At 46.1% G+C, this 27696-nt stretch overlaps 1 protein-coding gene across 4 annotated transcripts in view; it reads right to left on the bottom strand.

The window, feature by feature from the left end:
- The window catches only part of GLI1 (GLI family zinc finger 1), a 108225-nt gene extending 103418 nt beyond the window's left edge, over positions 1-4807 (bottom strand). For all 4 annotated transcript variants that reach the window (XM_082207787.1, XM_082207790.1, XM_082207789.1 and 1 more), the window contains exon 1: positions 4192-4807. The gene's annotated coding sequence lies outside the window, so the exon portion shown is untranslated. The remainder of the gene's footprint in view (positions 1-4191) is intronic.
- Positions 4808-27696: the final 22889 nt, after the last annotated feature.

Genomic DNA, 27696 nt, shown 5'->3' with positions numbered 1-27696 from the left:
GCATAGGAATTCATTCATTATTTTTTTTCAAAATATAGTCCGGCCCTCCACAAGGTCTGAGGGACAGTGGATCGGCCCCCTACTGAAAACGTTTGCTGACTCTTGGATTAGAATGCTGGACTAGGACCTGGGAGACCAGGGTTCAAATCCCCACTTGACCATGAAGCTGGCTGAGTGACCTCAGGCCAGGCATCGGCTCTCAGCCTAGCCTTCCTCAGAGGGTTGTTGTGGGGATTCAATGAGGAGTTTCTTGGAGAAAAAAGTGGGAATATGAATGCAACAAACAAACAAACACTTTCCACTCAGTCTCAGGCTGAAGAGGTGGGCAAGGGCATCTCTTCACAGACGGTGTGGCTAAAATGCATCAGCGAAGAACGCATGAATGGGAAACAGGGTAGGAAGCTACACATAGCGGCTAAAAGGTCTATATAGGGTTAGGGTTAGGGTTAGGAAGACTTTGAAGGAAGACTTTGAAGACAGAACCATTAAGTGGTGCAGGAGAACAGAGATGGGGGGAACTGTAGGAACATATGGCTGGATTGTCAGAGGAAAAACCTAAAGTCCTTCACTGGATAGCTGAACATTATTCATGTCTGTAGCAACATCAATGCATACAACACTTTATGAAGTTTAACTGTAACGAACACCAGCCGCTACATTTCAACAGTGGAGAAGACAGTGAAGGAAGAGGAAACATTTACAAGGGACAAACTGACCCCTGTCAGATGGGAACTAAAGGCTGGCACACCATCAATCTAAAAATCTGATGCTAACTCCTACACAGACTAAACAGACTCCAAACTGATGCAGACTTCCATGTACAGGCTTCCAGCTTGGATAGATGGATTTAAAATAATAGTAAAAATAACAAGAACAACAACTTTAATGTTAAATTTTACAGTGAGAAGTCCTATAGTCTACATATTGGGAACATAAGTTGTGGTCTCCTCAGTGGTTAGATATAAGCTGTGATGGTCTGCAGTAACCAAGCCTAACAGAAGAAACAGAAGACAGCTGCTGAATATGCAGATGCCTACAATGTACAAAAGATTAGCCTTGTCCAGTTTTCAAAAGGTCAGTCCATCTCTTTATGGTAATCTCTGCTAACAAATGTTAGCAACCTTTACAATACTAACAACTGCAGGGGGAGAAGACGTCTATTTACGTGTTACAGAGCAACTTTCCAATCCAGACTTCTGAGAAGTCACAGGTTCATCCATACACTTTTCATGTCAGTTTCCCATGCTGTGTAGATGGGAAATCTGTTGCTGGACTCCAGGTCTCAACTCCGCCAACCAGTGTGGCCAATGGTCATAAATCATGCAGTTGTAGTCCAACAACATCCGGAAGGCCACCAATTCCCCATCGCTGCCCTACTGTGAAAGATCGGGGAGGGGGGAGCTTCCAGAAAGGGCCCATCATGCAGTGCACTGGCAGCAGAACTTTGCTTTTCCAGAACCTGCCTGAGATGGTGATACAACAAACAGAATCTGAAATATGCTAAAGTCTTGTTGCTTCTTTCCCAAACAAGTGGAACTATGAGCAAAATGTTTTACCACGCCTTGATTACAATTTGGTAGAGCCACCAGGGTTCACATAAAGCTGCTGTGAGCTGACGCTTGGCTATGCCTGCGCCGTCTGAAGCACAGATTTGGAGCGTGAAGCATCAACAGCTAACTCGTCCTACTCCTCAGTCCTCGGCCAGATGTTCGCCCACAGCCTTCACCAAACAATTTGCAAGCAGCAAACTCACTCTGATCTCAGCTTTCTCTCCTTGTGTGTCCAAACCTTGCAGCCAGCATCTCTGTTACAAAACCCTGAGTGGATTTTTCCAGGAGGCAAGAAACTTCCACAAGACCTCTTCCCCACTCCCGCCCCCCACTTTCCCCCTTCAGTGCTCAGAAGAGCCCCATGCCTTTCACACTCCCCCCTCCATCCATCACCCAAGGCAGATTGTTGCTAATCTGAGCTGCAAAGTCAAGAGGCATCCCCAGCAACCGAATCTCCTTTAGCAGTTCAACAAGTCCACACAGGTCATTCCAGCTGCCGATTTCAGCAGACAAGGGAAATGGATTCTTAATTATTTTTCCAAGCTTGTCATGGAGGGCTTTGTTTCTCTTCTTTTCTCTGTTGTGTCACAGAATGTTAGAGATGAGTCACGCTCGGGGGTTCCTTTTTTCCTTTTTGCTGAAGGGGGGGGGCAGGAGGGAGGATCTGGATTCCTCCAAACTGCTATTCTGAAGAGAATAATGGACTGGCTCCACAAAACTGGGGTAACCAAGGTTTCCCCATTCATTAAGGGCCTTTCCACAAGGTGACATATAAGGGCACATCTGCACTACACATTTAAACCAGTTTAGGCATCATGGCTTCCTTCAGAGTGGCCTGGAGGTTGTGAGGATTGTTTGGTGACTAACCCAAACCCTTTCACCAAAAGACAATTCTCTTCGGTCAGGAGGTGTGAAGGGAAAACATGGTTGAAACCAGGTTAAATCTTACAAATGCCAATCAATCCAGAATAGGCTACAAGTTTAACATGGGATAGAAAGTGTACAAGAAGTAAATTTTAACATGTAGATATATTCCTGGCAAATGTGGGTTTATGTTACCATAAAGCAGTGGTTTTCAACCAGTGTGCCGTGACACCTTGGGGTGTCTTGACTGATAGTCAGGGGTACTGCAGGCAACCCTGGCCTCTGCCCCTCATTCCTTCCCTCCCTCGCCTGATGCCCTCTTGTGCCTCTGCCTCCCTGGCTACAAGCTCCCCAGGCGAATGGTGCCTCTGGGGCTGGCCAGGGGGTGCTGGGTGCCAGGAGCCGAGGTGGCCTCAGAGCAGGCAAGAAAGTGGGTGAAGGAGCCCATCCAACCTGCTGGGAGTAGACAGACAAGTGGGAGTCCAGGCAGGTGGGGGGCAGCTCAGAGACAAGGGCTGGGCTGCTGCCCAGAGAACTCCCAAGGAGAGGGGAGGAGGGAGGAGGCCGAGGGGACACTCCACAAGGGAGGGTGTTCGAAAAGGGCTGAGGGGCTGCCAGCTCTGCAGACAAGGGGGGACATAACTGGGCTCCTGATCCCCACAGCAAGAATGTAGTTGGGCGAGGGAGCCGTGGACTCAAAAAGTTGAAAATCTCTGCCGTAAAACCATATGCTATGTTACCAGATCCAGAATGTTTGACGGATTTTAAGTGTCACTTGTGGAATATTTGGATCTAATATTTGGGCCCTTTTGTCAATCTATTAAATGTTATTTACTCCTGTATCATTTCTCAAAGCTGTGGCCTAAAAGCATTACAAAAGGATGCCAATGATACCAAATGCCACACAACAAGAGGGCTGTCTTGATTTACTCCAGCTGGTGGGGAAATCCACCCTGATGTTAATAATTTAATTTAAACAACTGCAGCAAGCCCCCTCAAAGCCTTTGAAGTTTGCCTGCCTGCTTGAGGAAAAGTTTTAACAGAAGTGCCACCATCCCTCTTATACACACATGGAGCCCCCAGATACTCCCAAGTGCCTGATCCTGCAACCTCCACTTAACCACTGAGGTGTGAAAAGTAAATACAATTACAGTGAAGAAACCCAGAGAAAGGGCTCCATTTGGACGATGGGCATAATCTCTTCCTAACAATTTGTCATATTTGTAAAGTTGATTCTGCCTCAAATTTTAATTGGATCTGAACCAGTTCCAGGAATCTGGATGAAGATAATGGATGACTGCTGTTGGCTTGTTGGGCCAAAATATGTCAGAAAAGGTGAGATATCGGGGGGGGGGGCGACGGAGAGCAAACTTACAATTTTTGTTTTCATTTGGTTGGTAAGGAATGAGAAGAATCCACAATTCCTTTAACCAACTGCGCAAATGTTACAAGTTAGGAAGTTGCTGCATAGCTCTCCTCAAAGATGAGATTTCACACAAGCTCCTTCCCTGCAGATAACTCTTCTAAAGTTCTTTTGAGGGTGATTAACAATTTCTGCCACTGTGCACTCTTTATCGATTCAGAAAAAATAAAATCTCTACTGCTTCTCCCCCCCCCCATCATTTCTTTTTTTCTTTGTCACAAACGCTACGACCATTTGGAAGGCAAAATCTGCACGCAATGTCAAAAATTTCGTAAGGGGGAATGAGTATTTTTACTTTTTTAAAAAAAAAATCAGTTTCAAGTTGGAGACAGGGGAGAGAAAAAAAGAGCATACCTTTCAAAGACTGGGGCGGTATTGTTAGAGAGTCATTAGAAATCCGGAGATCCTTGTCTTCTTTATTACGGAGGATTCCACTTCCAAAATCTGGACCTGGTTCCGAAATCTCAACTTTCCCGTAGTCTTTTCTTCCCAAAAGAGCAACATCCAGCGGGCTAGAGGAGGGAGAACGCTTTTCAAAAAGCACAAAAAACCCAGCAGCAGAGATCGCTGTAGCCTTTCACCAAATTCCCCAAATTTTCCACATCTTGATTTCACTTCTTTCGCCTTTCTTTGGTTTGTTTTACAATTACTTTAAAAATAAAAAATGCCCACGATAACAAGAGTAGCTTTAAAGCTGCTCCAAAGTGCGACGTGGGGTGCTGCTCTCCCTGGGCGCGCGCGCGCACACATCACGCAGCACGCGTTAGAAATATTCGGCTCTCCGGACTGCAGCCCGGGACCACCTTGAAGCAGGAAGTTTTGATTTTCTTTCAAAACTTTCCCGATGCTTTCTTGAGCTTTCGCACATGGAGCCAATCAGCCGCTGCGTCGGCGCTGCTGTCTCGGGAAGGAGGGCTTTGCTCGGGACCACGCAGACTTGTCGGGAGGGGATGGGGAGGGAAGAAAGAGCCCACCCACTCCACGCCTCTCCTCCTCCTCGGCAAAGCTTTTGGGTGGCTTCCCCCTCCTCCCGCCCCTCCTCTTTAAAGTTTTGGAGTTGCGGGCTTTTTTCCTCCTCTTTTTTTTCCAAAGGGGATCTTTAGCAACAGGAGGAGGGTAAGTTGAGCCCTGTGTGAGGTTTTCGACGGAGCCCCTCGCGAGCGCAGTTCTCACAGCATGCTGCCTGCAGTGCCAAAGCGGCGTGGAAAACCCGGCATGGAGTTTCAGATGATTATTATTTATTATTATTATTATTATTATTATTATTATTATTATTATTATTTGGGTGTGTACGCACACACACCGCCCGCGCATCTGGGCACACGCCGGGGCGCGCGAGAGGGCGCAAAGAGGCTGGTCCTAACCTCAGGTGGCAATGCAGACGCGACTGAAAGACACGGGTTGGGAGCCCAAGCCCACCCGCACTCTGGGTGGCCTCCGGAGCTCGCCGTCTAGGAGAAGCGGCCGGGGGAGGCCGTGGGGGCCGAGGGTTAGAGTGACCCCAAGTGTGCTGAGGGCCACGGGCGGGGCCAAAGCCCCCCCCCAAATCCAGTAAACCAATAAAAAATAATTAACCAACCGAGGTTAAGAAAACCTGGCACTTCCCAGGCTGAGTTTGCCCAACCAGGAGCAGACCAAGGCAGGATGCTGCCTGAGGCAAAGAGCAAGATGGCGCTTCCTCCCCCCCCCCCATTCCATGGTTCAGAAGCTGACTGGATCTTGCTTCAGTACCAGGGACAGGTCACCCGATTTGGGGGTGCAGGGCTGGTCATGTGGCGCACCCAGCTCCCCCCCCCCACGCAAGAGGAGGGAGCAGCCAAGCCAATGGGGCAGCCACTACTGCTTCCCTCTGACCCCCATCTGCCGCACTCTAGCCCCACACCTATTTCTCCTTGTCCAGCAGGGGCTGTGGGGGTGCGAAATCAGTGTCTGGGGCCGATAATGGCCTGGATGAGGGCTAACCAACTGAAGCATAACCCCCCCCCAAAGATAGAATGCCCAGGTGGGTGGTGGACTGTTATACATAGGCAGCGATTGACCCATTTTGGACAGGGTTGCATTCCCCCCCCCCAAGGATCAGGTTCATAGTCTGGGGGTGCTATTCAACCCATCCCCATCTTTGGGGGGCCAGAGCCAACCTCCTCTGAACTGGAGTAGTTTGGCCAATCATTTAGGCTTCTGGCAACATCCTGGTTAGATTGCTGCAATGTGTTATATGTTGGGCTGCCCTTGGAGACAGTTTGAAAACTACAGATTCCGAAATACGGCAACTTGGCTACTTACTGTAACCAGGTGCATAAAAAACAAACAAACCCTTGCTGGTTTTAAAACATCTACAGTGGGTTGAGGTGCATTTACAGACGCAGTTCAAGGCACCAGTGTTAACCTTTAAAGCCCTAAGCAGTTTGCGACAAGACTACCCTAAAGGGCACATCCTGCCACATGAGTCTGCCTGATTATTAAGATCTTCCTTGGAGACCCAGCACCACCGTCGAACCGGAGCTGCTTTCCAAGGGCCTTTTCAGTTGTGGCACCTCCAGCTCTAAAACTTGCCCCCCAAAGAAGCTTATATGGTGCCAAGCCTTTGCAGTGCCAGACCTTTTTAAAAATTTGCCCAGGTCTTTTCCATTGTGGTGTTTTCAAGCACTGCTTTCCGCTGGCTTACGTAATCTTTATTCTGTTCTACTTTTATTTTGATGCCTTTTACATGTCTTTTTGTGTTTTCAGTGTTAGCTGCTCTGAGAGGCTTTTGCCTGATAGGAATGAATGGATCTCAAGTAAGCATGCAGAGGACTCCAGTGGGTTAGCAATGTGTCTTTACCGTATTTTTTGCTCTATAAAACTCACTTTTTCCCTCCTAAAAAGTAAGGGGAAATGTGTGTGCGTCTTATGGAGCGAATGCAGGCTGCGCAGCTATCCCAGAAGCCAGAACAGCAAGAGGGATTGCTGCTTTCACTGCACAGCGATCCCTCTTGCTGTTCTGGCTTCTGAGATTCAGAATTTTTTTTTCTTGTTTTCCTCCTCCAAAAACTAGGTGCGTCTTGTGGTCTGGTGCGTCCTATAGAGCGAAAAATACGGGTACTTTGTCCAATGTGGTTTGAATGTGTGAGGGGAGATTTTGCTTCTAACTAAAAAAAGGTATCACTTGAGGCTGCAGGCCTGCCTCTGTTGAGATCTGGATTTTTAAAAGGAAAGTAACACTGAATTAAAACTGTATTGTGTTCAGAATCATAGAACCATAGAATCGTAGAGTTGGAAGGGACCACGAGGGTCATCGAGTCCAACCCCCTGCGATGCAGCAATCTTTTGCCCAGTGTAAAATGAACCCACTTCTGATGTATCACATGCATCCAAATTATGGAAATTGTGAAACTGTTGGAAGAAGTTAGGGTGTTGACTTGCACTCTGGGTTGATAAGCAGCCAGTTATGCTCTTCTGGGAAGCACAAAAACGAGGCGTGAGGGAGACAGGCTTGTCCTCTGTTTCTCCCCGGCATTTGGCAGCCAGAGGCTCATGGGCTCTGCATGCGGATGATTTAGGGCTCTTATGAGAGCTGTTGTGGTTGGACAAGGACCTTTCAATCCCTGCTTAGCCATTAAACTCAGCCCAGGCCGCCTCACAGGGTCGTTGTGAGAATAAAACGGGGAGGAAGAGAACCATGTTCTCCACCTTGTGCTTCTTGGAGAAGGAAAGGGGATATACAGGCAATAAATAAATAAAATGACCAAATTTGTCTCGTCCAGGGGTAGCCAATGTGCTGCCTTGGAGGTGTTATTGGACTACAGCTCCCGTCATTCCTCACTGCTGGCTGTGCTGGCTGGGGCTTATGGGACTTGTAGTCCAACAAGATCTGGAGGGCCACTGGTTGACTATCCCTGATGTAGTCCGTCCTCCACAAAGCCATCTAAGCTGGTGAACACTGTGATAAGCTCTGGCGAAGAATGCTATGCATACGGAGGATTTGGAAAGATGTAGAAGAACACCTTGCCTTCTGGGGCAGGAGCGTCCTTCTTTTGAATCCAGTATTTTTACAGTTGAAAAATTTGAACAGCAGCCCCTTGTAAGACTGGGGGGGAAATGGAATGTGTTAAAGCCCACATGACAACTGTGTGCAGAGAAAAAAGCAAATCTGAATGATCCCTTTACAATGTAAACACTCTGCAAGTGCCCTTAACAATTATTTGCAATAAGCAATTTGAGAACTGTGTTTCATACTTGTTTAGTATGCATTATACTTTGTTAGCCCTGCATATCTATGTATATTTTGTATATTTATAATCCTCCAAAGAGAAATTAGTCCAAAACACATCGGACATGTAGTAAGTCTTAGAATGCGTCTCCACCTGGGAGTTGTAGTTTCACAGCACCTGGAGAACCACAGGTTCCCAATCCCTGTTGTGGGAGGACCAGATGCAAAGCAGACCCAGATGCCTGTTCCCATAAATTATAATTATCAATAATTTAATAGCTGCATAGCAGAGGGAGCTTTTGTAGATGCTGCTTGTCATGCACAGATGGGGAAAAGATCCCACCCTTTTACAAAGCAGTTACTGCTTCTTAAGCACACTTAGTTTCAATTCATGTGATCTTTTTGCACACGCTGTACATTTATAGTACATTTAAAGCGCTTGGCTTCCTGCAAACAATTATGGGAACTGTAGTTTACTCTTCACAAAGCTTCAGTTCCCAGCACCCTTAACAGTTCCATGATTCTTTGTGTGTGTGTGTGGGGGGGTGTTCTCTAAATGTGCCTTGCAGGTATGGTGAGTGCACAGCTTGAGTAGCCGAGCCTTGTGGTGCAAGGACCTTGTCCTAATAGCTAAGTTTATTTAGAACTGACCACCACCTTAGAGTATAAGGGCCAGTTATCCATCTGGTCAATTGCTCAGGCCTTGTACTTTGAAAAAACTGTTTCTGGAGCCTTGCCTGGCACAAGGTTCCTGTGCAATTTGGGAGCCACACCCAGCGCTGAGCTCAGTTGCCTGCCGTCAGATCTGCCTGTGTCTGTGGGTGGCTTTGAATGCTTGCAGAGTCCCTTTCACACACAGCACTTGAGTGGCATGTCCAGCAGCCTCTTAACAACCGAGGAGGCGGGGCTCTGAGTGAGCTGGCTAAGTATCAACCCTGAGCAGTCCATCTGTGGGATACTCTGGGCTTTCTCCAGTGATTGCAGTGTGTGTTTTTGCAGGTGACCGGTGGCGTGCTGATTCAGCTTTCCAGATAGCTGCAGCCCAGACTGCAACAGCCCAGACTGCAAATGTGCCACTGTCTGTGCTCTTTGCTGCTGTCCAAATAAATGTGCCAGCAGGATTGTTGTGTTTCTGTCTGTGGGGCAACAAACATAACACAAACCTGGTGATGGCAGCTCAAAGCTTCCGTGCTACTTCTATAAAGTGGGTAAGGAAAAATAGTTATCGCTGGACTTTATCTTCTTTTTATGAACTGTTTTAACAGCAGCTTGATCTGCAGCCCTTAGCAGGGGACAATGCTTAACTCCATTCTGTGAAAAATGTTACCTGTTGATTTTTGCCGGCCAGACTGGTCCTAAGAGTGCCGAAGCATTGATTGGCCCGGTACAACCTTAAACCCAGGCCCACTTCCAGCTCCTATCAAAGGCCTTCTCTGTTTTTGAGAAGTGGAGTCCCTTTGGCTTAAGTTTACTCATGTTTCTGATTGTTGTTTGCAGGCAGAAATGGCAGTAGGACATGTGTATGTTACTATGAAGGTGGCAAATGCTCTTTTGACTCTTCCCTGGGATCTGGCATCACTTCTTACACATGCGCTCTGGAGACTGCAGACCTCTCATTTATTCCCATATGTTCGAGAATTTGAAAAATCCTGCAGTGGCTCTCACTTGGCCCCGTGGTCTCCAAATGTCCTCAATTCTTATAGTGCTTTTCCCTCCTCTTGCTGCCAGTTTGATGCCACCCTCCGTTGGCCCATGCAGAAACAACAGTGCGAATTCAGCTCAGGAACCCTGAGCTTTGTACAGTGTTACCTTGGAGCCAGGATATAAATATAATAATAATTATGGAAACTGTGAGAATGATCAGGCATGTATCAGTGTAAGTCCTGTTGAATGCAGTGGGACTTACTTCTGAGTAAAAATTCTTATACGGTAATTGCAGTACAGTGGAACCTCGGGTTACAGACACTTCAGGTTACAGACTCCACTAACCCAGAAATATTACCTCGGGTTAAGAACTTTGCTTCAGGATGAGAACAGAAATCATGCTCCGGCGGCAGCGGGAGGCCCCATTAGCTAAAGTGGTACCTCAGGTTAAGAACAGTTGCAGGTTAAGAACGGACCTCCAGAACGAATTAAGTTCTTAACCCGAGGTACCACTGTAGTTCTCAAAAGATCACGTCTCAAAGGATGGCACCCTGCTCTCTGACTCTCAGAATGCCCTCGAGCAAGGATGGGAAGCATGTGGACCTCCACCCATTTTCAAACTACAGCTCCCATAATCCCTGACCATTGGCCATGCTTGCTGGGATGGGAATCCTGCAGCATCTGGAAGGCCACCGATTCCCTGTCACTGCCCTAGAGATTCCCGTACGCACAAGCAGTCTTTCTCTGTCTGTCTCTCAGGTGGAGTGGGCTGGTTAGACAACCAGGTGCTCTGGATCTAAGTAAACTGTCCCCTCCTGTCCACATGCTGAGATCCCAATTGTTAAAGGCACTGGAGCAAGATAGATTTTTGTTGGTTTTTTTGGTCTGGCAACAAGTAACCCTAAAAACATAGGTACCTTCTTTAAGGTCCTTTCTGCTTTGGTTCTGGATTTGGTACAACCAACATTAGATTTAGCATAATTAGGTTACGCTCTGCTTTGTGCCTTTAACAGCTGCTAAACACCCAGAAGTAAATGCATGTGCGGGCGCATGTATTTTAAGAATATATAGACCTGATAGCTTAGTTGGTAGAGCACGAAAGTCTTAGTCTCATGATCATGGGGTTCCAGCCCCATGTTGGGCAAAAGATTCCTGCATTGCAGGGGGTTAATAATAATAATAATAATAATAATAATAATAAAATTTTATTTATACCCCACCCTCAGGGCAGCTAACACCAAATATAAAAACAATTGATTGAAATACAGCTTAAAAAACAAGATTAAAATACAGCATTAAAACATTAAAATGCAGCCTCATTTCAGTGGAAACTCAATCAAAAACTTTTTTGGGGATGAAAACGTCAAGTCTTCACCAAGGCTAACTATCCAGACTGGTCCTACATGGGCCAGAAAAAAAGCCAGGGAAGTCCCCAAATAGGAGTTCCAACACAGAAGGAGAAAGGAAAAAAGAAAGAGGGGGAGGGAATCAAGTTGATTCCAAGCCAAAGGCCAGGTGGAACAACTCTGTCTTACAGGCCCTGCGGAAAGAAATCAGATCCTGCAGGGCTGTGGTCTCATGAGACAGAGCGTTCCACCAGGCTGGAGCCAGTGTTGAAAAGGCCCTGGCTCTGGTTGAGGCTAATCTGACTTCCTTAGGGCCTGGGACCTCTAGGGTGTTGCTATTTATGGACCTTAAGGTCCCTTCCAATCTTACAATTCTATACTTCAGTATAAATATTTTCAAGGTAGTTTGCAAATTAACCCAGTGAAGCTTTTACAACATTTTCTCCATGCCAGGAAAAGCTTCCCTTGCTCACTTTATATGTGAATTACCAGTTCACAAATTACCATGTTAATGTCAAGTTCACATGGTTTGCCATAATTGTTTGTGGAGTGGGTGGCATGGGCAAGGGTTCTGTGCCTTTAACTGGAGACCTGCACGTGGGATGCCAGCTTGGGTAGCCATGTTTTTCTGTCTCCTTAGGAGCAAGCCTGAAACACAGAAATTAGGCAGATAAAATGATTCCTGGCATGAAGACAGAATGAACAGGGAATGTTTTCCCTGCTTAGTTTCTGCATGCCATTGTGCTCTTAAAGGGCCAGGGAAAGGCACAGGTAAAAAGATGGTGACAGCAATGCCAGGTTGTAGTGTAGTGTAGGTTGGACAGTGCATTGCAACTCCTGTCATTCTTGACCATTGACCATGCTGTCTGGGACTGCTGGGAGCTGAGGACCAACATTTGGAGGGCCACAAGCTTCCTGTGTCACTGTTGAGTCATCAGATATAAATAGAGTAGGTTCCTGTACCTTTCATAAAATCATAGAATTTTAGAATTGAAAGGAATCCCTATGCAATACAGGAATCTCAATGTAGCTGTACAGAAGAAGGAATTTTTGCAAGCACAGCTGTCCTCATCTTAACAGGGCTAAAGCATGAGAAGCTGGTACTAACAATAGTTCTTCCTTCCTGACAGTTGCTCTATCCCCCTGTTCCTCGAGGTATTTCTGATGTTTTGATTGACACATCATTGCCACAGCATCTGAAAGGTTGTAAGCCACAGCACCTGCTGCCCTCTGCTGGTTACAAATGGCCCTGCAACCCGTGCAAAGAATCCTCAGTCTCTTTCAAGATTCATTTACTGTACTTTCATTCAGCGCAACACGAATCTGTTACATAAATGTCACTAGAGTATAAGGCACATGTGAGAGTGAACCCCTGCTAGGAAGGGGAAAGTGTGTGAGCTACTCAAGATAGGATCAGATCCTACAAGCTCACTTTTGTCCAGTCCCTATCTCTCAGCCTAACCTTTTATTTCATAATTTTGTAAGATGTATACACTGCTTGACTGTAAAAAAAAAAATGCAGTGTTGTTTTGGGGATAAAAGGGGTGGGTTTGTTAGTTGTCCCAAAAGGCACCTATTAATTATATATTATATGTTATTTACTATTAAATTTGTATCCCACCCTTCCAAAGGTTCCCAGGACAGCAAACATCAAAAGAGAGAGAGTTTGTTTATTCGGCTTTACGCCCATCATAAAGCACAACACAACAAATCAAATAAAACAGATTAATCAAATCAAAAGATTAAAACAATATAATTTAAAAACAATTTTTAAAAATTCAGAAACACTTAGAGCATTCAGAATGTCTAAACATATTTAAAAGTAATAATATACCCTCACAGTTATTCATTTGCATGGTTGCCGTGGCAGGTATCTCTCAGCCCTCAAATGCCTGGGTAAACAGGAACGTTGTGAAATTTCTGCTGAATGAGGGAGACACCCAGGAGTGTATTTTGCAAACATAGAACCACCACCAAGAAGGCCCTTGTCACAGGCCAACAGCAACCTGGCAGCAACCAGAGACGGAGCCATCAGCACGGCCTCCCCTGCCAACTGTGGAGCCTGAGATGGTTACTATTGTGAGGGCAGAAGGAAAACTAGTTAAATATCATCGCTCTCAGTTTGTCATGGACAAGTGATCAGGGAAAAAAACATACAGTACACAAAATAAACAAATCTCTCGTTAGAAGAGGGTCATGTTCCCTCTTTTAATGAGGCATTTGTACATGTTAATTGAAAAAGTCGTAATTGGACTTGTCACATTGAAATAATTAGTGTCCAGTGCCATGATTATACAATTCTGAGGCTGGAACATCCTTTCCCAGAGCAATCAGACCTGTCCATGGCCATTCAGGCCTTTCTGACCTCTTGGCTTGATGGCTGTAGCACATTCTATGTGGGGCTCCCTTTGCAAAGCGCTTGGAAACTCATCTAATGCAAAACACTTCTATATTTTAGGTGCTAATTAAAATGGAGCATATTATTTGAATTTTGCATGATCTACACTGGTAGCTGGTAATTCTGTTATGTGAACACGTGTTTTCTCCCCCTTTGCCCTAGGATCTTTGTTTCTCTGGAGTTCAACTCATCCGGCTTTAATTTTATATTATATTGGGAAGCTTTGGAATAACATCTTCCTAATCTTGTTTTAAAGATTCTTTTATTGTTTGGTGAATTTAGGTGAAGCCTTCCTGCCTTTCTTTCTTTCTTTCTTTCTTTCTTTCTTTTCTTTTGATTCATTCTTTCATTTGTTGAATAGATTTTATTGAGGTTTGGGGGGAAATACAAAGATTAATATCAGATATATTTTTATCGAGGCTAAAAAACTAATACAGACCAGAAAGGGGGAGAAAAGAAAGGGGGGAAAGGGGGAAAAGTAGAACTTCTGATTCTTTATCTGTCAGCTATATGTAGAAAATTATTTGTAGAAAACACCCAACAAATCAATTTTCTAGAAACAAATATTATCATTGTTTCATCTTTATCCCAGGAAAAGGCTTCACTTGCTAAATTCCTGCATGTTGGACTAGAGGCACATGAGCCCCATCAGAAATAATGTTGCATTCCCAGTTGTGGTTGTTGTGAGAGAAGCAGAAGAATATCCAAAGAATGGTCATGACAGCTGAAATCCCAAGCTCCAGACCATGGGGGGGGGGGGAATAAAAAGAACTACTTGGCAGTGGTGCCAGCTTGCAAAGGTGATGGGGGGGGGTCCTCCATGCTTTTTGGACATTGGGGGGTCCAGCCCCTACCTACCCTCCAAATATAGAGGGGGGCAAAAGGGCTCGGCCTCCAGGAGCTAGTGCACCTGCTACTTAGTATTTTCAAATGGCCAGCTGATTTCAGCACATTGTATACTGAAGTGTGATCCACCCGGACATATGAATGCTAATTGTTAGATAATATAAATTTTAATTTTATATGTGATATAGCGAGAAGGCGCCATATTTATGTAAGATTGAGCTATACTGTACAGGAGATTTCTTGGGTGTTTTTTTGTTTTATATACCTTGTTTTATATATCTTGTCTTATATGTTTTCTTTATATTGGATGTATAGATATGGCAAGCATTATTAATCTTTCTTCCCGCTCTCACTTTTGGAATCCTGGATGTGTGTACTTGAAAATACACACATTCTTCCTGCAACTAGGAGCTGTGCCCCTGCTCACTCTGCCTGCCAGCTCCAATAACACTTTCCCTTCCTACCTCTTTCAACTATTAAGCTCGCTTTTCCCAATCCCATTTCTGAAGGCGCTTCTCTCTTTGATTCTGCAGACCTGCTTTGCACCCCTGTTTTCACAGGGATGATCCAAACTAGTATATATTAAGCACATTGTGATCCAATCTAGTATATATGAAAGACATTGGATGCAGTTTTTCACTGAGAGATCTTGGTTTAAGTAGCCTATTTGTTTCCCAGATCGTAATGTTATGACTCCATTGGACTCTGAAATTTTAGAATGAAACATGGTCCTCCTGTTCAGGGCACAAGTTTGAATTGAATTCCAGCTCAACCTTTTTCAATATGTCTATACAGCACACACCTTGAAGGCTGGGAAACTGGAATGAAAGTTGGTGTGGGTTTATTCCACAATTCATGTTCAAACCTGTTTTCATGAGAAACTGACTAGGCCTCACAGATACAGTGCTTAATTAGTTTACAAGTGGGACCCGCAGCAAAATTCTGCATGCCCTCTATTCCAACCCTTGTCCTCCCATTTCCCGGGTTTCCACCCTCCCTCAACAGCCAGTCAGCATTCTGTGGCCACTGAGCATGCTCATTGCTCAGGGGCTTGTTTCTGCGGGGTGGGGAGGCAGTTTGTAATTCTGAAAACCTTTCAGTTCCCTCTTGCGCCTCCATGGTCTTGTTTTGGTAACAACCCTGCTGGCACTCGCTGGCTGAGTTTGCCATTAGAAGGAGTGATATATCTTCATAACTACAGCAACAGTCCCAACGCAGATCAAATAGTCAGTGGCGTAGCGTGGGTTGTCAGCACCCGGGGCAAGGCAAGTAATTTGCGCCCCCTAACCGGTGGATTTGCGCACCCTAACCCTAACCCCCAGATGTTGCGCCCGGTGCGGCCGGCCCCCTCTGCACCCCCCACGCTACGCCACTGCAAATAGTCATTTAACCCCCCCCCAGCAAAGGAATTCATGGCCTTGGTGTGCCTGCCTAGCACATAAGCCTGTTGAACTGGTTGGAATGTAGAATCATTTGCTCATGAGATCTAAAATGTGTGCGCACCCTCTTGCCCTGCTTCGATGGTGGTGCCTTTGCTTGACGGGAGAAAGTGAGCAGGCTTTTCGAGCTGTGGGGACATTTGTTTCAAGACCTCCACTCTCTTCTTCCATGGCAACAATAGGGTGACCATCAGAAGAGTCAAACAGAAAAGGGAACTTGGCAGGTACAGTTGTTCTCACCTGGCAAGCTGCCCCATGGTCCAGGAATAAATACATTGCATTTATATTAGCAGTCAGGCCAGGGAGACTCCAGCTCCCATCATCTCTGACTACTGACCCTGCTGGCTAGGATGCTGGAGTCGGAGTCCAGCAGCATCTGGAGGATACACCTGAGCTAGGCTTTTAGTTCAATCTCAAAGGTGCTTAAAATGTCCAGCTCACAAATGCAAGCAGAACCATAGAAACGAGTCTTTCCCCCGGCTTATTTTTATGTTGACCACTAGAGGGCAATAGAGAGCCATGTTCCCATTACAGGTCATTGTGCTGCGTTGAATATTCATTTATTTCCACCTCCACCAGATTAATGAGGTCGGCAGGTGGTGGTGGAGACAGACAGGTACAGTGGTGCAGTTGCGTGGCAAGTCCCCTCCCCCCATGTGAAATGAAGACACCGGAAACATTATTTAAGGTTAATGGGCATAAAAGGCCACAACTTTATTGATTACAGGAATTGAAAGGTATTGGCCTTAGGCATTGGCTCCTATCGACTACCTGGCATGGAGACTGGGAAGGGTTATCCACAGCTGTGGGAGTCCTGTTGAAGTATGCCAACTAGGATCCCACGGGTGTCACTGCTCGGGGGCATGCCGGAGGCCCTCACCTCCCTAGGTTTCGGACAAGGCAATGCCCCCCAGAGTCCTCTACCGGACTACCCTTTCCATTGGGGGAAGGTGATGGCGCTTCCTTCCCCCCTTCATTTGCATAACAATTACCCCTGCCAATGCCTAACCGCCAATACCGCGGAAGTTGTGACGTTTGCTACGAGGTAGGCGAAAAAAACAAAAGGCTGGAAGTGCGCCAAGTTGGAAAAATTCCTACCAGGCCCCTTGCGGCGACCAACCGGAGTCCATAGCAAGGTCATAGCTAGCTAAGCCTAAGGGTGGGTGGGATGGGGAAACCGCTCAGCTGGAAAGGGGAAAGAGGGCAGTCCCCGGGCGCACCTGGTCTTAAATGGGCTAGGCCACGCCTCCCCAGCCCGCCGATTGGCAAGCAGGGTTTCAGGCACGTCCGGGGATTCCCTTGTTCTCGCGGGGGCAAAAGGCCAGCCCCGCGTGAGTGGGAGGGGGTGGCTCGCAACCTCCTCTCCTCTCAAGTTCAGAAATGGCTTTACTTCATTTTAGGCTCTGGACTTAATGGTATTAGGAAGAACCTTTTTTAGATGGCCCTGCTGCTCATTTGACTGAACTTCTGCCTTAGAGACCTGTCCTGATGGAGCCACTGAGCCAGGTCAGAAACCCAGGGCAGGTACTATTCATGTGTCTGCAATGTGAATGTCAGAAATGGCATACAAGTGTTTCCTGCTTTCAGCAGAAGTAGGTCTACTTGCCCCAAACAGTGGATGCAGTGCGAAGGCCTGTTTCACTTCTGACTCCACCTGAGGCTCACAGGATTTAAATGATCCTCCAGACAATGCAATTCCCTCTGCATAGGCAATTTGGTGTTAGGGAGAAGGCTTCTCACCCAGCCCTGAGGTGTGTGTGTGTGTGTGTGTGTGTGTGTGTGTGTGTGGTGGGAGCAAAGAACAGGGTGAGGAACCTATGGCTCTCCAGATGATGTTGGACTCTAACTTGGCTGTTTGTGAGAACTGGGATTCGAGGTGAAGGAGCTTCAGTAGAGCAGAACAGGAGCAGGCGATGGCAGGTGGAGGGGAGCAAGTGGTGACAGGTTTTTGCCCCTTCCTTGCCCATCTTGAGCCAAAGTCAAATGCCACGTTGTGTGTGTTCGTGTATAAAGGGCAAGCAAACACCTACTGTGTTGTGATGCCACATGGGGCTGCAATATCACATCAAACCTTGCCTCTTGGGCAATGCCAGAGCTGGGTTGCATATCCTGTAACCTCTACTCCTGTGGCAACCAGGAAGCCACATGCTTCAAGATTCCCAGAAATCTGAAACCCTTTGCCTCCCTATCCTAGGACTTCATGAGTTTCCCCATTGCAAAGAATCTATTCCCAACATCAGAAATCAAATAAGGGTTAAGTCTAAGATATTTCCAAATGAGATACAGCAACTTAATAATGTATTGTATTTCTCTTACAATTCAGGATGACAGTGAATACATAATTACAAGTGTATTATTAGCTCACTGGTCACAGCTGGTCCACACAAAGTAGGGGGTTAAAATATATACAAACACATATGCACCATTTTCTTCTACAATTTTTAGAAAAAACTGTTTCAAGTTTGTAGTGGAACTGCAGCCTTTCAGTGCAATCCTACCTATTCATTGAGCTGAATGGAATTTACATTTGATCCCATTCAAGGAAGACTGGCAGTTAAAATTAATGGACTGTGCTGAAATGGTAAAACTTACGGTAAGAATTAGAAACCAGGAAGAAATTACTTTTAACAAAGAATGGGAAAATATGTAATTTATTTGAAAAATGATTGTAAGCAATTAAATTCCTTAGCAGGATTAATTTAAAACTCCAGTTTTTCATTTTCTCCTTTCCTTTTCCTTTTTCCTATTAAGATTATTGACTAAGGAAAAGGAAAGGAGAAAATGAAAAACTGGTGTTGGAACGGAGATGCAGTATAAAAATCCCAACAGAAGGAATCCAAGGGGATATTTGTATTATTAATTAATGTGCATATGATGTAAATTTGAAAAAAACTGAAAATAAATTTTATATATAAAAAAGGAATTTACATTTGAGCAGACACATATAGTTTAGTCATTACTTGCTTAAACTTTGCCCGATAATTTTCAACCTATTGGGTCCTTCTTCAGCAGCTTCCAATGGTTAAAAACACATACATGTTTCAGAAATATGGCGAAGAGTCTCCTTAACTCATTAGGAATGTTGATTCTTTTAAGATTCTAGTTCTTATTAACCCACTTTAATTATGTTTTTAAGGCTGCAGTCCTGTGCGTACTTTCCTAGAATTACGTTTCACTGAACCTAATGGGACTTCTGAGTAAATATTCATAGTATTGCCTTGTAAGTCATTCAGATTATGAACACACAGTAGTAAGTCTGTACTTTTTCACTTTACAAATTATAAACCACCATTTAAAATTTATTAAAGTTTAATTTATATACCGCCCTATACCCAGAGGTCTCAGGGCGGTTCACAGAAAAGTTCAAAATATATAAAAGCAAAATAAGAACAATAACCCAATAACACCCCCCCCCAAAAAAGATCCACATTTTAGAAGCATATAAGATGTCAATCAGGTCAACCAAATGCCTGGTTAAAAAGGAACGTTTTTGCCTGGCGCCTAAAGGTGTATAATGAAGGTGCCAGGCGAACTTCCCTGAGGAAAGGCTTCCACAGACAGGGAGCCACTGCAGATAAGGCCCTGTTCTTGTGTTGCCACCCTCCGGACCTTTCGAGAAGGAGGCACACGAAGGAGGGCCTCCAAAGATGATCTCAGGGTCTGGGTAGGTTCATATGGAAAGAGGCGGTCTTTGAGGTATTGTGGTCCTGAGCCATACCCAAAGGTCACTAAGAAATAATTTAAATACAACTGCAATTAAAAGAAGCCAAAATAAAAACAATTCCACTGTACCTCTGTTTTGTTGAGATTAAGCCTCAGTTTCGTAGCTAACATCACTGTACCCAAGCAACAATTCAAGGGATGATATCTAGCCTTAGCTATTTCAGTAGAACCACTGAAATCAGTTGATTTCAATGTTTGTTGTAAGCATGATCAATGTTGGATATCTCCCATGGTCTCTGCAGCCTCTGTGGCAATAGACAGAAAAAATAGCATGAGCTGGATGTTATCAGTGTGTTTATTTGTTGTTTCTTAAGAGAAGCACAATGAATTTTCGTTTTTCATGTCTCACGCTAGGAAAGTTTGCACATTTCAATTATTTCTTTATTTGGGATGGATGCTTTGAGTTAAGTAAAAGGTAAAGGGACCCCTGACCATTAGGTCCAGTTGTGGCCGACTCTGGGGTTGCGGCGCTCATCTCGCTTTATTGGACGGTCATGTGGCCAGCATGACTAAGCCACTTCTGGCGAACCAGAACAGCGCACGGAAATGCCGTTTACCTTCCCACCGGAGCGGTACCTATTTACCGTATTTTTCGTTCTATAGGACGCACATTTCCCCCTCCAAAAATTAAGGGGAAATGTGTGTGCGTCCTATAGAGCGAATGCAGGCTGCGCCGCTAAGCCCAAAGCCAGAACAGGAAGACGGAGCACTGCGGAGCGCTCCGTCTCGCTGCTCTAGCTTGGGGACGGTGCCTTCACCCCGCTGTCCTGCAGAAGCTAGCAAGGCTGTTCCCAAGCCAGAACAGCGAGACTGAGGTCTCCATCTCGCTGCTCTAGCTTGGGGACGGCTGCGCGCAAACCTCTGCAGGGCAGCGGGGCGCTGTGCTCCAAAGGCTTCAGGGATCTTTGAGGCTGGCGGTGGGTGAAAGCAGCGCTTCCCCCCATCGCCAGCCCCACAAGCTCTGGTGAATGTACCTTGAACGCACCTTGTTTTAGAGGGGGAGAACAAGAAAAAAAAATTTCCCCTGTTCTCCCCCTCCTATGGTCCGGTGCGTCCAATGGAGCGAAAAATACGTATCTAATTGCACTTAAGAGTGCTTTCGAATTGCTAGGTTGGCAGGAGCATGGACCGAGCAACGGGAGCTCACCCTGTCGCAGGGATTCAAACCGCCGACCTTCTGATCGGCAAGTCCTAGGCTCTGTGGTTTAACCCACAGCGCCACCCGCGTCCCTTTTTGAGTAAAGTACTATCCTTTAATTTCTGTGCATGTTGGCTCTAAATGTCAAAGGAACCGTGAGTGGTTGACAAGATTTAGAATGGTACCAGGAGCATTCTTATGAGAAAAGAGGACCAATGCACAGAACTAGTACAATGACGGATAGGTCAATAAGCAACCATCAGTCATTGTGAAGTAGAACTTCTATGATCAGAGGCAGTATACCTCTAAATACCAGATGAACAATATCCAACTACCTTCTGAAAATCCCCTGCTGCAGGGCTGCGATTTTCCCCTGAAGGTGCTGTTTGCAATAAATAATACCTTTAAGAGCAGATAGCAGTAGTGAAAAAATTCACAAGGAGCCTGATGTGGGGACCTGTTCCATATGAGGAACAGATACTGGATTTGGGTTCCATCAGCACAAGGATATCCACTTGCACAATGGGACTCCCCACTCCCACTTCTGTGTCCTGTTCCCTCCCCAAATCTGCTTCGGAGAGTTGGGGAAACTCCTAAAACATATTTTTTGGGGGGAGGGGGGAAGGTCCCACTGAGAAAGCAGAAATCATTGCTCTGATGAGACATTTTGGCTGGATTTAGACACATCAAAGAAGCGTTTCAGTTAAATACATTGCAAACTTTGTATGAGAAATCAGGTTAGCAAAAACTGAACTCTACAGCACCATCCGGTGTCACGGTGTTGGAGTGCATAAACAACACATATAAAGCACGTTTTCTTTGCCAATGTAGCTGAGTCCTTAATACAGTGGTACCTCAGTTTACGAACTTAATCCATTCCTGAAGTCCGTTCTTAAACCAAAACGTTCTTAAACCGAGGCACACTTTCCCCAATTGAGGCTTCCCACCACCAGTGCCCTTCCACCGTTTGGCTTCCGTTCGTAGACCGAGGCAAAGTTTGCAAACCGGAACACTACTTCCAGTTTTGCAGAGTTTGTAAACTGAATAGTTCGTAAACAGGACAGTTCTTAAACCGAGGTACCACTGTACTACATTGGATACAACCCCTGCCTTCTTCATGGATGGAATGTAACCTGCTGTATGAAAGCCAGTTCTATCCCCTGTTCTGCCCACTTTTGCACCAGCCCATGCCCACCCTTGGTATACACACAAGGGAATGTGGCCATCTGGCTGAAAAGGGTTTTCACCCCCTGCTTTAAACCACCTTTTGATTCAGAGTTGGGGGCAGAATCAGGCAGACCTGGCTTTCCACCTGGGAAGCTTGAATCCACTAAGCACTTTCGCCTGCGCCATTGTCCACCCCCTTGGGGAAACAAAGCCCTGCAGGTCTTTGCTCTCAGCCCTGCATTCAGACATGTGCAAGGACAAACATTGTGGGAGGAGGCAAAGTCTTTTGGGGACCTTATCCAAGTACCGCTTGTTTATTTTTACCTCCAAGGCCGTTCTCTCTTGCTCTGGCTGGTGGGTCCTTGCTCTTGTTGCCATGGCACTTGAATGCAGGGCAAAGGGCCTTCCCTGGCAGAAGGACATGTGGCTATTTCAGGCGCAGGTGGCCTTTGCCCACTCCACTCCTGTCAGGAAAATGACATAACACATTGCAACCAGATCAGGCTTCCAAAGCGGCAAAGTCCAGTGCCAGGTATGTCTGAGCTTCCTAGGAGGTGCTTGAGGGACAGCTGCATGTTTCCCTTCCTGGTAATTCCTCTGCAAATGCTCTCTTCCTTCTTGCCCCATAATCGGCAGGTGCTGTGAAACCTATTTCACACTTGTACAGGCCCAGTCAATAGTGCATTTATCCCAGGCAGGGCTGGCCCTACCATTAGGCCAAATGAGGCACCTGCCTCAGGTGGCAGAGACTTGGGGGTGGGTGAGCTGTTGGTGAACAGAGCTTCGTCTGCTACGTGGCCTGCCGTCCACCCCATATGCTAGCCTCTCACCCTGAGGCATAATGCTGACCTCTCACCAGCGCTGAAGTCGGAATCAGCTACCAGTCTAGTTGGCTTCAGTGCTTGGAATTGGGAGTGATGGAACCTTTTCCTTCACCTCAGGCAACAATATGTCTTGAGCTGGCTTTGAACCCAGGTTTCAGCTGAGTAGAGAACACTGAACTAACATACCAAGCCTCTTGGGCTTGCTGATTGCAAGGTCGGCATTTTAAAGCAGAGATGAGCGCCACAGCCCAAAGGCAAATTCAGCTGGAGTCCTTTACCTTTTACCTTACATTTTCTGGTACTGTCACTATGTCCATTACTAGCTGTATGCATTGCAGTGTGCTGGGCAAGAGGGGTGTTAAGAACCAGGGAAGATTTGCCATAAAATGGGGGAGAGGGTACCTTTTTCCACCCAAGGACCACACTGCCTTGTGGCTAAGCTTCCAAGAGCCACATTTCAGCATTGGATAGGGTCACCCCGCATACCCTCGTACACCCCACAATGGAAACATTGCCCACACCTACCCATCCACCCACAAACACATCTGTTCTCACACATAACACAATCCACTCATATACACACACTTGTTCTCTCGTTCTCTCACATACATCCAGACTCTTGCATGAAGCAAATCACTTTTCAAGAGAATGTCATACAAATAGACAGACAAGGAAGGGCACTCTGGGGAGGTACATTCCCAGGCTGAAGAAATAAGTGACTCAGCCCAGTTTGGGAAACATCAGAGCACCTCTTAAAGACTTGGGAGAAACTTGGGGTGCGGGAAGGACAAAGAATAGAATTGGGACAGCAGCCTACAGAATGAATGAATGAATGAATGAGAGTATTACCATTTTATATCCTGCTATTCAGGATTTAAAAATCCTACCAAAGTGGCTTGCAACTACATATTTGAAAAACACATTAAACAATACTGTCAGATTAAAACACATTGGGGCAGCTGAGGCTAGATCGCCCTGAGAAGAGGCCCACGAGAGCAGACCTTGAGGGTGGTCTTTGCCTGCCTGCCTCATGCTCTTGCGCCATTTGAACATGGATGCTGCATTCCTGGGCTTGGATCCAAGATATTATAGTGAGATTGTAGAGGGTCATCGAGGCCCCCTGACCACTCGCCTGTGCTGCTCTCCCATGGATGTTCTCATGATTTTGTTTGCCAAGAATAAACCTAACAAGTCAAAGGTGACTGTAAGGCTCTGGAAACCAGAGCAAAGGTAAAGGCCCAGCCAGGGCCAGGCCACTCCTTCAGATAAGTAATTGTTTGGGTAGGTGGTATTGATGAAAGGCAAGGTCAACGTGGTCATTTGACAGATGGAAAATTTGCTCCAGGTTGTGCTTTCGAGGGGGTTATTTGAATAGGCCTGGTGTTAGGGTGAGGCATCTCTTGGGCTGTTGGCAGAGCCCAGCCACCCTGATGTCTTCTGCTGAGTCCTCTCCCATCTGCGGGTAGGCAAATGTGAAGTCCAGCTTCCTGCCAAAGGTAGGCAAGGAGGTGCAGGTAAAGCAACCATGTCCACAGCTGCCTTTGCAAGTGTGCAAAGGTAATCCCGTGTTCTTCATTGAGTTGCAACCTGGCCACCCTATGCACAAGCTCATAAACCACCGGTGCAACCTGGAGGGGGAACACCAGCAACAACTAGGAGACCTGAGGCAGACATATGAGGTTATTCTTTTATTTTGACAATTTATATGCTGCTTAATTACTGTCTCTGAGCAGTATACAGAAACTCAGTACAATTAAAACAAGTTAAAACTATAAAATCAGAATGATGTTGGTGACGGTGATTGAAAGGGAAAAGAGCAGCAAAACAGCAGAGCAAGTGCCTTCATTGAGTCTTGGAAAGAAGGCTTGGGCCGGGAGTAGAATTTCTGCTTTTTCTGGGTTGTATTCAGTGCTGCACATGGGGGTCCCGCAGACATGGTGCTACTTCTGCTTCTTCTCTTCTCCCTGAACAGCCTCAAAATCTGCTTTGGAGGGTTTGACAACCCCCAGAGCAGATTTTGAGGGTACATGGGGAGCTGCAGGTGAGTGGAGCATTCTGTTGTGCAAGCAGGCATCTGCTACACTTGCAGAACAGTCCTGGATGTGACTTGTGAAGACTGCTGGCTGGCTGGCTGGTTGTTGTTGTTTCACAAACTGAATTTGCTGTGAGACTGCCATTACCAAGAGGTTTTCAGTCACTTCTTGGTTCTTTGGCTGTGTATGGTAGGGGGAGGCCTGTTCAGAACTCTGAAGCCTTCACTTGAGTTAGTTGCCATAGATGTAGAGTGCAGTGTGACTCAGGTCAAGTTCCAGGTGGATTTTCCCAGCAGCCCCTGTCCATTGAGGTGGTTGATGCATGTCATTTGGGCAGGTGCTAATCCACTTAGTCTAGCTTTGTTGCTGAGCCAGTTCAGCTGTATGAAAGTGCCTGTCCCATGATTAGTGAACTGCCCAGTTTGCCCAGGTCACGCATTCCCTCTCTGGCAAACCCTGATGGTACTGTCAGGAAAGGAGAGAGGGATCCACACCACCAGTTCTTCCTCTTGTGTTATGTTCCTGTCTGATTGCGCATGCCACCCCGAAAGAATCCAGACTGTTTTCTTGTCAGGGGGCAGGCTTGCATGCTCTCTTTCCAAGGGGAGGTGGTCGCCCTAAAGGAAAGAGAAGTGGGTGCCTCCTCCCCACTCGCCCCTTCCTTTAATCTTTCTTCTGTCACTTTAAGAAGAGTAAAGCAGATCAGAAACAAGGGGGATTAAAGGTTTAGTGACTCCCAGCTTTCCATTTCCTGGGCTGGTAGGTTAGTATGTCAGTGAGTTACTGTGACACATGTGCTCTAATTCTTCAGGCCCACTACTCTGATCACAGATCCGCCGCACCATAAACAACTAAACTCTGACCCCTGCTGCAAACTCTGACCCCTGCTGGGAAAAGTTGACAGCTATACACCAGTCTCCTTCCCATTTTGGCAATGTACTGTACTGCTACAACTGAGCTAATCATGTTCTCTGTGATTTCCCTAGAGTTCAGCTCCATGTGATTTGGCTGGAAGGATGAACTAACCCAAAAGCAGTAATGACAGATTCCTCACATTGTCTGCTATGCTGGAACAATGCACCCAGGTAGTTGGATCACCGATCACCCGGCTCCAGTTCTTTGCTCAAGAGACCTCTGGCATCTCCTCCCTGACTAGACACCCTTTTCCTCAGTGGGAGTGTGACATTCACTCATGGCTGCAGTCCTTAATCCTCCTTCAGCACTGGCCATGTGAGGGATGATAGACCAGCCAGAAGAGCTGCATGAAAAGGCAGGGTAGAAATGTATTTTAAACATAGAGAAAATGAGTTGCTGAAATGCTTGACTTGTTAGAGCCCTGCAGACTTCCAAGGACTCTGGGTCATTGCTTGACCATGCTGTGTGCTGGTGCTGACCATGACATGATAGTGTTTCTCAGATTTATTGAATTTGGACCTTTCTTCTGAATGTACTGACATGAAACACATAGACCCAGCCCAACATCAATAATCTGGAGAGTCTTGTGTGAAGGTATGCGCTACCCATATCTATCTTCTAAAACCATTCATAGGAAGCTATCATTTGAAAATGCCTATTTCAGTGAATGGATTATGAATTGATGACAACAACAACATATTACTTAAACCAGACAGGGTTGCCCCAGCCACTCTGGGTGGCTTCCAACATAGGGTTGCCACATTTTGAAGAGCAAAAAAGAGGACTTGTTGGCCAGGACACATTTGTAGGTGGGCTGGGGGGAGGGAGGGGGGAATAGTAGAAATTATAACGCTGAAAAGGAGAACTATGGCAACCCTACCCAACATAATAACACAGCAGAACATAGTAAAACATCAAACATTAAAAACTTCCCAATACAGAAATGCCTTCAGATGTCTTCTAAAAGTTTTGTTGTTTTTACCTCCTTGACATCTGAAGCGAGGGTGTTCCACAGGGATGCATGCCATCAGGTCTATACAACTGTGGGGCACAGAACTTATCAATAATACTAACCCTTTCGGTAAACCTAACCCCAAACACAACCCCACCCCTAACTCTAGCTCTAGCTCTAACTCTAACCCTAACCCTAACCCTAACCCTAATCAACTAGAGCCAGGGCTTCCTTGGCTGCGGCTCCAATCTGGTGGAACGCTCTGTCACAAGAGACTAGGGCCCTGCGGGACCTGACATCTTTCCGCAGGGCCTGCAAGATGGAGCTGTTCCACCTGGCCTTGGGTCAGGGCGCCGCCTGACTCCCTCCTATGGCAATCTGCACAGAATTTTGCTTAACGGTTGCCATCAATTTGATTTTACTTAATTTTATAATGGAATGTTTTTAGAATGTGGGATTATTTGATTGTTGTTAGCCGCCCTGAGCCCGGCTTCGGCTGGGGAGGGCGGAATATAAATAATTTATTATTATTATTATTATTATTATTATTATTATTATTATTATATCTAACCTTAACCCCAATCCTAACCATAACTACAACCCTATCCATAACCGTAAATCTAATCCTATCTCCAACCCTAACCCTGGCCCTAGCAATAACCCTAAGCATAACCCTTACCCTAACACTAAACTTACCTTGAACTCTAACCCTATCCCCAACCTCTACCATAACCCTATCGCCAATCCTAACCGTCACCCTCACCCCAATCCTCTGCAACCCTAACCCTAACCCCAACTGTAACCATAACTCCAACCCTAACACTAACCCTATCGCCAATCAAAACCCTAAGCCTATCAATAACCCTAAACCTAACATTAGACATAAACCAAACCCTAACCATAACTCTATATCAAACCCTAACCCTAACTCTATATCGAACTCTAACCCTAACCCTAACATTCACCCTAAACCAACTCTAACATAAACCCGAACCATGAACGCACCCCAATCCTATCCCTGACCTTGACCCTAACCCTAACCCTAAACCAACCCTAACCCTATCCTCAACCCTAACCCTAACCCAGTGTTTCCCAAACGTTTTTGGGCAACGGCACACCTGTTTACCGGAAAAAAATCTCGCGGCACACCACCATTAAAGCCCCGCCCCGTGACGTCAGCGCGCAGCGTCACGCCGGGAGGGACGCACAAAAGTGAACGTTTTTTCCCTTCCCCTTGCCGGGGTG

This window comes from Podarcis vaucheri (assembly GCF_965113315.1).
Source record: "Podarcis vaucheri genome assembly, chromosome: 2".
NCBI classification, from domain to species: Eukaryota; Metazoa; Chordata; class Lepidosauria; order Squamata; family Lacertidae; genus Podarcis; species Podarcis vaucheri.
This window is presented reverse-complemented; position numbering and strand designations above follow the sequence as displayed.